The 12,143-nt window shown below is 25.7% G+C and overlaps 1 pseudogene; it reads right to left on the bottom strand.

Annotated features, from left to right (window-relative positions):
* Window positions 1–9,184: 9,184 nt before the first annotated feature.
* Window positions 9,185–9,884, bottom strand: LOC124420704 (annotated as a pseudogene).
* Window positions 9,885–12,143: the final 2,259 nt, after the last annotated feature.

Here is a 12,143-nt window from a genome sequence, read left to right as displayed (position 1 = left end):
CTAAGTTAGTTTTAAGATTTTGTTTAACAGTTCTTAAGTTTTTAGTTTTAAAAATAAATTTTATTCAAGTGTTATTCAAGATTCGTAAGAGTGCTTTACAACCACTCGCGGTCTTGTAACATTCACTGGTAAATTTTGTATTTCTATTTTAATACAATTTTTACAGTATTAATAGTCGACTTTTTCCGACTTTTCATCATTTTTCGACTTTTTTCGACCTTTTCCGACTTTTTTCGACGTTTAATAAAAGTCGACTTTTAACTAAATGCAAAAAGTTGAAACGACTTTTTGCATTGTATGAATAAAATAGTCGACTTTTTGACTTTTTCCGACTTTTCGACTATTTTCGACATTTTATTAATAAAAAAATTTTATTTATATTTTTTCTATTTTTTGCAATTTTTTGAGTTTTTTTGACTTTTTCCGACTATTTTCAACTTTTTCCGATTTTTTTCGACTTCTTTCGACTTTTTCCGACTTTTTGACGTTTTCCGACTTTTCGACTTTTTTCGACTCTTTCCGACTTTCGATTATCGAAAGTTGATTTATAGAACCCTAGTGTATACCAATTGTTCATAATATTTTCTAGTGTGTCCAACGAATATTTTATCAATTGTTGAGAATATTTTGTACATAGTTGCTATTATGTATAATATTTGAATTTCTAAAAATTAACAACTTTTTAAAGTATTTTACACATTTTTAAAAAAATTAAAAATTGACATGTCTCAAATTTTCTCGAGAATTCACTTAAATTTAAGTTGTTTATGAATATATTTTAGAAAATACAATATAAAGATTTTCAAAAAAATATAATTGTGGAACAAATTGCAAAGTACTTTACATAGTAGTTATTTTTGGGATTGCTCTTGTAAAACATTTATCACATTTAACATAATTTGCTACATAGGTGTTATTCTTAGGAATGTTCTTGTAAAACATTTATTTTTTGTATTTAACATAATTCCCCTAAAAATACATACTAAATTGAACAATTTTCTAGAATTCATTGAATGTCATTATTCAGGTGACTTTCTGGATATGTTATTTATTTTGATTTTTTTTTAATATTTTAAAAGGTCATAATTTCCTAATAATTTGATGTAGGAAGTCATCTGAATAGAGAATTCAATGAATTTTATAAAATCGTTTAATTAAGTAATTATAATTATTCCATTATGTGTCAGCTTGTCATCTGAATAGAGAATTCAATGAATTTTATAAAATCGTTTAATTAAGTAATTATAATTATTCCATTATGTGTCAGCTTGTCAGCTTTCATAATGTGGCGTTACTCGAATTTTATAAACAAGTGATTAATTTGTCGACTTATTTTAGAGTTCTTTAAAATGTTGACTATAATTTTAAAAACTTATAAAATTCATTTCAAAATTTAAATGACTTAACAAAATTATTTATGGAACATTAGTAATATGTATAAAATATTTAAATATTTAAATCAAAATCAATTATTTATAAATTAAATTAAATTATGTATGTATTTTAGAGAAATTATGTCAAATATTTTCCATTTATAAGGTGTTTCTAAAATCTACAATATTAATCAGTTGTTTAGGAAATTCCATGTTTTTAAGTTTATCAACTACTACATTTAGTCTATAATTTTATTTTGTATAATCCATTGAATCTCACTACTTATATGTCTTACTAACTATGTAATTTATTTTGATTTTCATAAATATATTAAAAATATTTTAAAATGTTCCCTAACTATTTTTGTATTGCTAACTTTAAATTTTGAGATCTAGTATTTTCACAAAATTTCATAATATGTAGATATTATATTTTTTTAAATATTCCTAAATATTAAGTGCCTTATTCATAAACATTTATCAAAGGTTTATAGAACAAATTTTGTATGTAAATTTGATTTATAAACCTTTGATAAAAGCTTATGAATAAGATCCTACAAAAATATAAAAAAAACAATATTAGCTATGACTATAATACCAACTATGTAGACTTACATAGTTGGTATTTTAATTTTGGTGTCATATTTTCAATTTCATCATAGAATATATAGAGGATCTTAACTCAATAGTGAAATTTTATGCTGAGTTCATCTAAAGTTATGACATGGAAAAATTGCAAATTTCTAGGAATTCTGTTGTGAAATAGTAGATAGTTACCAGTTATATGAAATTCATAGAATTTCATTATTCAGTTGTTTAGGAAAATGTCATGCCATATTTCCAGTTAGCAATAAAATAATAAAACAGTTGGTTTATGAAATGTTTTACGTAATTGTTATTCTTGAAAATATTTTTGTGAAATATTTATTTTTTTCTTGAGTAACGAAATAAAATAGTTGGTTAGTTAATTAGTTAAACAATTAGTAAAACATTTCCTAAACCAACAAGGATGTATATACATCAAAAACGAAGAAATACACCTAGGAATCTATCCTGTTGCGCGCTCCCTAACCAGTGCCACCCGTGGTAATCGATCCCACCACCGGTCTACCAGACTAGAACACTAACCACTAATCTACCGGAGGCCACAAAATAAAGTGTTTTATAACTAGGTAAACAACTCAATAATATCAACACTGAAGCTAAATATGCCGCCAATAATTATTCTGATGAAGGGATTAAAAATGAAACTGGATCTATCGTTGATGAAACTAATGCTATTGATAACACAACTGAAGCCAACATATGCTATGCGTCTTCTACTAAAGCCTGTGCAAATGTGTGTATTAAAGCCAATAATGAAAATGCCGATGATGACAATGATGCTGAAGAAAATAATGGTGATGATAAAATTGCCTGTGATGAAACTGGGGCTATCGATAAAGACGGAAGTGACAAATTAGCCGAAGATGTTACTATCGATACTGGTGACGAAACGTTACCTTACGCAAACAAAGATAATAGTCCAGCCGATGAAAATGAGTATCTTGATGGAGATTTAGAATTGAAGAAAGCGAGCCGGGAGAAGAGAGCTAAGCTGTAGTTGTGGGTTCCTGGCTACTACTGCTACAAGTATAGGAAGAGAAAGTCATGCCAATAATTCTGTACCGGTTCATTATACATAAGTATTCATAAATTACTATTACATATATAGACAAAATAATTATACATATATTTAGTATTTCCCCTGGCAGAATGTTCAAACATGTTTGAACATAGTTTAAAATCTTATTTTGGTCATAAAAACTATTCGATTAGTTCACTTGAGTTACAAATAAATATTTATCGCTTAGTTTTTTATGACAACCTATAGTAATGATAAGAATGCTAGCACTAAGATGTACATTAATTCTCTTGTTTATGTAACGCATAGACATTATGAGATATAATTAGAAATAGACCAAATTCTTATCACTAGCGCACTTGAAAACCCACCCTTAAATGGGAATATGAAATTGATAAGATTGAATGCATAAAAAGAGTGCGTGAGGTCTTATCTTTGTTCTAAGTTAGTTTTAAGATTTTGTTTAACAGTTCTTAAGTTTTTAGTTTTAAAAATAATAAAACAGTTGGTTTATGAAATGTTTTACGTAATTGTTATTCTTGAAAATATTTTTGTGAAATAATTATTTTTTTCTTGAGTAACGAAATAAAATAGTTGGTTAGTTAATTAGTTAAACAATTAGTAAAACATTTCCTAAACCAAGAAGGATGTATATACATCAAAAACGAAGAAGTACACCTAGGAATCTATCCTGTTGCGCGCTCCCTAACCAGTGCCACCCGTGGTAATCGATCCCACCACCGGTCTACCAGACTAGAACACTAACCACTAATCTACCGGAGGCCACAAAATAAACTGTTTTATAATTTTCTTAAAATTTCACTAAAACTCGAAAACTGAAATCTAGGTTTATCTAAAAATTGGTTATATCTAGAAATTATGATGAACTATTGAATTATTAGTATGTCATTCGAATATTGAAATTCAAAAGAATTGATAAGTTTCTGAGAAAAATTGAATTTTCTAAAAATTATTGACTTTTTTAAGTTACCAATTTCAGATATAAAACAATTATCAAGAAAATGTGAAACATATCAATTATTCCACATAATTTCCCAAAAATGCATACTAAATTGAACGATTTTGTAAAATTCATTGAATGTCATTATTCAGGTGACTTTCTGAATATGTTATTTATTTTGATTTTATTAAATTTTTTAAAAGATCAGAAAATATTCCTTAAATATAGTATTTAGGAAGTCACTAGGGTTCTATAAATCGACTTTCGAACAATCGACTTTTTGTCGAAAAAAGTCGAAGTCGACTATTTTGTTCCAAAAAAGTCGATAACTCGACTATCGTCTATGAAAAAAGTCGACTTTGTAAATAAAAGTCGAAAAGTCGATAAAGGCCGGAGAAAGTCGAAAATAGTCGGAAAAAGTCGAAAATAGTCGAAAAATCGACTTTTAATTAAATGCAAAAAGTCGACTTTTCATAAAATGCAATAAGTCGAAAAGTCGACTTTTCATAAAATGCAAAAAGTCGAAAAGTCGACATTTCATAAAATGAAAAAAGTCGAAAAGTCGACTTTTCGTTTCAACTATAGAACCCTAGAAGTCACCTGTCATTTTTTTTGGAAAATTATGTGGATTGTCTCAAATTTTCTTGATAATTCTTTTATTTCAGAAATTGTTTAAGTAAACCATTGATTTTGAAATCTAGTCAAAGTAAAAATAAGATACAAATGAAATATTTTTTCAATGAATTGTGAAACTCAAAGAAATATAATTGTAAGTAATAAAAACTACAGAAATTCATATCATTATACATATACACTATGAATATTAAAACAGTAAGGTGACATTTTTCTTTTTTTTGCAAATTGTATACTTTTCAACCCTAATTAAAAATAGGCCCACTTTTCTATAGTGTTTATGATATACATGCAAATAGAAATTCAATTTTTTTTTAAATTTTATGAACCAATTGTTTAACTATTCGGAAGATATACATGCAAATAGAAATTCATTTTTTTTTAAATTTTGTGAACCAATTGTTTAACTATTCGGAAGACATACTAATGAATTCATTGATAAACTTGTAGAGTTTATATATATATATATATATATATATATATATATATATATATATATATATATTTTTAATTTTCATAATATGGCGTTATTCGAATTTTATAAAACAAATTATTAATTGGTCGACTTATTCTAGAGTTTTTTAAAATTTTAAGTATAATTTTATAAATTTATAACATTTAACGAAAATAATTAAGTATTTAGAATAAATTATTTATTTAGATATGAATAGTGGATCAATGAATGTTACAAAATCGTTCCATTTAGTGTGAATGTATTTTATGGAAATTATGTTAAATAAGAAAAATAAAGATTTTACAAGAACATTCTCAAGAATAAAAATTATAGATCATTTGTAATTTTTTTTTTTGGACAATTGTATTTTTTAGACATCTTTTAATTTTAAGATATTGTATATTCCTTTTTTGTGGTGTTTCTAATATCTACGAATTAAAAAATAAGCAGTTGCTTAAGAAATTCCATGTTTTCAAGTTTATTAATTACTACATTTAGTCTACCAACCTTATAAAAAAAATAGTTGAGAAAATGTTCTTCATAGTTGTTATTCAAGTTTAATAAAATAATTTGTAAATTTGTCGTCTTTAAACTTTAAAAAAAAATTTAATTATTTTTAAAAAATTATGATTTTTTTTTGAATATTTTAATATTTTTGAATTTCACTATTCGATTGACATAGTTTACAAATTAAACAATTTTTACCAATTCCTAGATTTCAAAATCAAAAGTTGACAATAAATTAAACAATTTAATTTATATTTATTTAAATTTAATTTATAGCTGAATTCTAGAGAACATTTGTGACGTATCAATTATTTCACAAAAAATAACTTTTGCATAGTTCTTTATAGTTTAGTATATATTTTTGTACAGTTTTGGTGAAATTTAGAATTAGAATCCTACCAATTATGTCACAAAAATAAGAACTTTTGAGTAATGCTTTGTTTAATTTATCGAGTTTTAGTGAAATTTTAAGAAAATTGAAATACACTTTATATTGTGGCCTCCGGTAAGTTAGACCGGAGGAGGTCTATTTTTTATACCCTTCGCCTTCGTTATTTTTTCTTATATTACATAGTTTCCCTAAAAAAAATACATATAAAAATACAATTAAACTCTATGAATTTCATATAACTGTTATACTATTTACTATTATACAATTGAATTCCTAGAAATTATCTTTTCATATCATAACTTTAGATGAATTCACCATAGAATTTCACCATTCAGTTAAGATTCTCAATATATTCTATGGTGCAATTAAATATTAAAAAATAAGAAGTTCTAAATTTCAACCAAACTGTACAAAAAATATATACTTAACAATAAACAACTATGCAAACGTTCTTTTTTGTGAATTCACTTATAAATTTAAATTAAATTGTTTAATTTTAAGTTGTTAAGCCATTATCATCTAAAACTCTAGTAATTTCACAAAATTGTACATTTGAATTTTTATAAATTAACAACATTTATAAAGTGTTTTAATTCGTATATTTTAAAAAATACAATATCTTAAAAATTAAAGATTTTCCAAAAAATATCAATATCGAAAAAATTGCTCTACATAGTTGTTATACTTGGGAATGTTCTTGTAAAACCTTTGTTTTTTTCTTATTTAACATAATTTCCCTAAAAAATACATACCAAATTGAATGATTTTGTAAAATCCATTGAATGACACTATTCAGGTGACTTTCTAAATATGTGGAAGTCATCTGAATAGAGAATTCAATGAATTTTACAAAATCGTTCAATGTAGTATGCATTTGTTTAAAATTGTGTGGAAAAATTTGTGCCGAATTTTTTTTGATAAATCTTTTATTTCAGAAATTGTTTAGGTAAACTTTTGATTTTGAAATCTAGGTAGTAAAAGTAAAAATAATATACAAATAATTATTTATGTAAACAATAAAAACAAAAAAATTTGTCTGCATAGTTGGTGTTATTGTTATATTGTGAAATCTTTAATTTTGTTGACATATTTATATTTTTTAATATACTTTAATGAATGAAAATTTTCATATTGCTGATATTTTCTAATATGTTTTTTTTTTTTGATTTTGCTTTTATAAAAACCATAATCTGTTTTTATTTATTATCTGAATACAGAAATTCATATAATTTTATATACAATGCATACCTAATCAGTGAGGTGACATTTTTGGAAGTTTGTACACTTTTCAACTCTAATTAAAAATAGGCCTACTTTTTCTATAGAGTTTATGATATACAGAAAAATTGTAATTTCTAGAAATTCAATTAATTTTTATAAACCATACTAAATAAATTCATTGATAAAACTTCAACAAAGTCAAATACTTAACTTTCATAATATGTCGTTACTCGAATTTTTTAAACAAATGATTAATTTGTCGACTTATTTTAGAGTTCTTTAAAATGTTGACTATATATTTAAAAATTAATAAAATCTAAATGACTTAACTTATTAATAATATTAATAAAATATTTTGGAAAATCAAAATAAATTACATATTTAGATATGAATAGAGAGATCAATGAATTTTTCAAAATCGTTCCATTTAGTATGGATGTATTTTAGGGAAATTATATCAAATAAGAAAAAATAAATAACATTCTCAAGAATAACAACTTTAGATCATTTGTAAAATTTTTCGACAATTTTTAAGACATCTTTTTATTTTATGATATTGTATTTTCCATTTATAGGGTGTTTCTAAAATATACAATTTAACATTAATCAGTTGTTTAAGAAATTCCATGTTTTCTTACAATTAAAATGTAAAATAAAAAACTGTACAAAAAGTATACATTATTTAGTATATGCAAAAGTTCGTCAATCCAATAATAGTGAAATTCAAAAAAAGTTATAATTTTCTGAAAAAAATTAAATTTTCTAAAAATTGTTGAAAAAATGTTCTACATAGTTGTTATTCAAGTTTTATAATATAATTGCAAATAATTGTAACTTAAATTATTAGCAATTATTTTATTAAACTTGAATAACAACTATGTAGAACATTTTTTCAACCAACCTACATCCAAATATACTAACAGAATTCACAACAAGTAAGAGTGTTATATTCATATACCCACCATCAAACCGTATGCCATAAAAGGAAGGCTCCTCTATAAACATCAGGATGATATTTGGAATATGGCTTAAGTCAATTATGGACCGAGCTCTTTTACCCTAACAAAATATTAATTTTTAAAAGCGTTAAAGTAATATTCTGAATGAAACTTTGTATGGGTAGGGAAAATTATTGACCGGGAATGAACATTTGGACCAATAAAAAAAAAATGGGTACAGGAGTTTTGGCTGGTAAGAAAGTTACGTGTGTCGCATTTCATCGCTTCATTCGTATTTTTAAGACATTAATGAGCTTTAAAGCAATTTCCTGAAGTGAACCCAGTAAGGGAAGTAGGGTCAATTATGGACTTATTCGCATAAATGTTGGTAAAGAGATTTTGGCTCGCGAGGAACTTAATTTTATGATTAGCTCCACAAATTTCTGAACATTGTCCGTAAAATAAACCTGGTCGGTTAATTAAAAAATTTGTTTGATTTAGTCGACCAGGAGTTCCATCTACCTTTACTCCTAGTGCTGGGATAGTTCAAGAATGAATTACATTAGCGGCAGTTACTAAAATTCGAACTTGAGAATTTATTGGTAAAACTACTCGATTATCTACGTCTAGTAAACGAAAGCTATCAATTGATAATTCGTTAGTAGGAATTATATATGAATCAAATTCAATATTTGCAAAATCTGAATATTCATAACTTCAATATCATTGATGACCAATTGCCTTTAAAGTAATTGAAGGTTCATTAATTTCATCAAGTAAATATAAAAGTCGAAGAGAAGGGAAAGCAATAAATAATAAAATAATTGCAGGTAAAATTGTTCAAATAATTTCAATAGTTTGTCCGTGTAATAAATATCGATTTACATATTTATTTGATTTTTATTTATTATATTTCCTATAGCTTTAGTATGGTTTAGTATTTCTTTAGCTGAAACTAATCGAACTCCTTTTGATTTTGCTGAAGGAGAATCAGAATTAGTTTCTGGGTTTAATGTAGAATATAGAAGAGGAGGATTTGCTTTAATTTTTTTAGCAGAATATGCAAGTATTTTGTTTATAAGTTGCACTAATCTGCCATATTAGAAATTAGTTAATAAAGGTAATTCAGAATAACTATGTTCAGCTGGTGGAGTATTTTGTAATCATTCAATTGATGAATTTAATTGAACAGGGAATAAAACTTGACGTTGAGATACAAGACTTTCTCAAATAATAAAGAAGAAAAATAAAATTCCTAATAAAGAAATTGTTGACCCAATTGTAGAAATTACATTTCAAGTTGTGTAAGCATCTGGGTAGTCTGAATATCGTCGTGGTATTCCTGCTAATCCTAAGAAATGTTGAGGGAAGAATGTTAAATTTACCCCAATAAATATAATAGCAAATTGACTTTTTAATATCTTAGTATTTAAAGTTAATCCTGTGAATAAAGGGTATCAGTGAACAAATCCTGCTATAATAGCAAATACAGCTCCTATTGATAAAACATAATGGAAGTGAGCTACTACATAGTATGTATCATGTAAAATAATATCAACTGAAGAGTTAGCTAAAACAACTCCAGTAAAAACCTCCTACAGTAAATAAAAATACAAATCCTAAAGCTCATAAAGTAGCAGGGGAATAGTTTAATTGAGTTCCATAAAGAGTTGCTAATCAACTAAAAATCTTAATTCCAGTTGGTACAGCAATAATTATAGTAGCTGAAGTAAAGTAAGCTCGTGTATCAACGTCTATTCCTACTGTAAATATATGATGAGCTCAAACTGTTTAATGATGCACTAGGCAAAAGTTTGTGAAATAATTGAAATGCCTCAAAATTTCTGGAGAATTCATTTATAAGTTGTTTAAGTCATTTTCAACTAAAACATTTGTAATTTCATAAAATTGTACATTTGATTTTTTTATAATTAACATCATTTATAAAGTATATTTTAGAAAATACAATATCTTAAAAATTAAAGATTTTCCAAAAAAATGTCAAACAAGTTGACAAGTTGTTATTAATAGTTGTTATTTAACATAATTAGTTTCATCAACGATAGATCCAGTTTCATTTTTAATCCCTTCATCAGAATAATTATTGGCGGCATATTTAGCTTCAGTGTTGATATTATTGAGTTGTTTACCTAGTGCATCTTTTTCATCAACTATAGTATCATAATAAGTAGAAGCACCCAAGTATGTGTTGTCCCCATTATAAAATCCTCCATAGTGTGGACTTGCCGGGGAAATGTAGGCAGGAACATTAGACAAACCACTAACTGAATCGGTTTCTTCAGAGTGTTGAATTATTAAAATAAATCTGTATTTGTAATAAGATTCATTATGCTCGCCTTCTGCTTCTTTACTAATTTCAGCTCTCCTCTGTGCCACTGAATCATTATGTCCATTTCGAACATACCGCACTGAGAATAGCAATATTCTATCAGAATATTGCAATATTCTATCAGAATATCGCAAAAAATTTGTTTTCATGTGAAAAAGAAGCAAATTTTGGGCATTCTTCCATGCTCACCACGATAGCAACACGAGCATATATTAAAGGCAACGATCTTCATCTTTTTTTATAATTTTATGGACCATACTAAATAAATTCATTGATAAACTTGGTAAAACTTCAACAAAGTCAAATATATATTTTTCAACTTTCATAATGTGGGGTTACTCGAATTTTATAAACAAGTGATTAATTTGTCGACTTATTTTAGAGTTCTTTAAAATGTTGACTATAATTTTAAAAACTTATTAAAGTCATTTCAAAATATAATTGACTTAACAAAATTATTTAGGGAACATTAGTAATACGTATAAAATATTTAGGAAAATCAAAATAAATTACATATTTATATCTGAATAGAGAGATCAATGAATCGTTCCATTGAGTATGGATGTATTTTGGGGAAATTATGTCAAATATTTTCCATTTATAAGGTGTTTCTAAAATGTACAAATTAAAATTAATCAGTTGTTTATGAAATTCCGTGTTTTTAAGTTTATCAACTACTACATTTAGTCTATCATTTTATTTTGTATAATCTCACTGCTCATATGTCTTTCTAACTATGTAATTTATTTTGATTTTCATAAGGTTCTATAAATCGACTTTCGAATAATCTTTTTTTTTTTGTAGAAAATAGTCGAAGTCGACTATTTTGTTCCAAAAAAGGTCTATAACTCGACTATTGTTTGTGAAAAAAGTCTAAAAGTTGACTTTGTTAATAAAAGTCGGAAAAAGTCAAAAAAGGCGAAAAGTCGAATAAAATCAAAAATAACAAAAGTCGCAAATAGTCGAAAAGTCAACAAAAGGTCGGAAAAAGGCGACTATTTATAAAATACATATAGTCGAAAAGTCGACTTTTAACTAAATGCAAAAAGTCGACTTTTCGTTTCAACTATAGAACCCTACTACTTAATATATTTTATGATGAAATTGAAAATATGACATCGAAATATACAAATGTTTAATGAAATGTACTACGCAAAAGTTTTCTCGAGAATTCACTCATATTTTAAGTTGTTTAAGTCATTGTCAACTAAAACTCTAAAAATACAATATATAAACAATAAAAACAGAAAATTCTACATATTGATTTCATGTAGCCATTAATAAACTTGAAAACATGTAATTTCAATATCAACCTAATAAAAACAATTGGTTGAGAAAATTGGAAACATGAGGATTTTCTTAAAGAACTGCTTATTTTTTAATTAGTAGATTTTAGAAACACTACATTTAATAAAATGAATTCTCCATAGAATTTCACCATTCAGTTAAAATTCTGAATATATTTTATATGAAATTGAACAATTAAGAAACAAGTATGAATGTATAGTCGGGCGTAGCCGACTATATAATACCCTACACCTGTAAGTATGTATGTTAAAAATGGGGATTATTTAAAAAAATAAAGCATTTGGTTTGTTTTTTTTTAACTTTATTTCGGAGTATTTTTACTTTTATTTTAATTATAAGCCAAAAGGCCCTATTTGGGGGGTACGGTTGTATGGGGGCTAGTC

The sequence above is a fragment of the Lucilia cuprina genome, chromosome 6, assembly GCF_022045245.1.
Source record: "Lucilia cuprina isolate Lc7/37 chromosome 6, ASM2204524v1, whole genome shotgun sequence".
NCBI lineage: Eukaryota > Metazoa > Arthropoda > Insecta > Diptera > Calliphoridae > Lucilia > Lucilia cuprina.
This window is presented reverse-complemented; position numbering and strand designations above follow the sequence as displayed.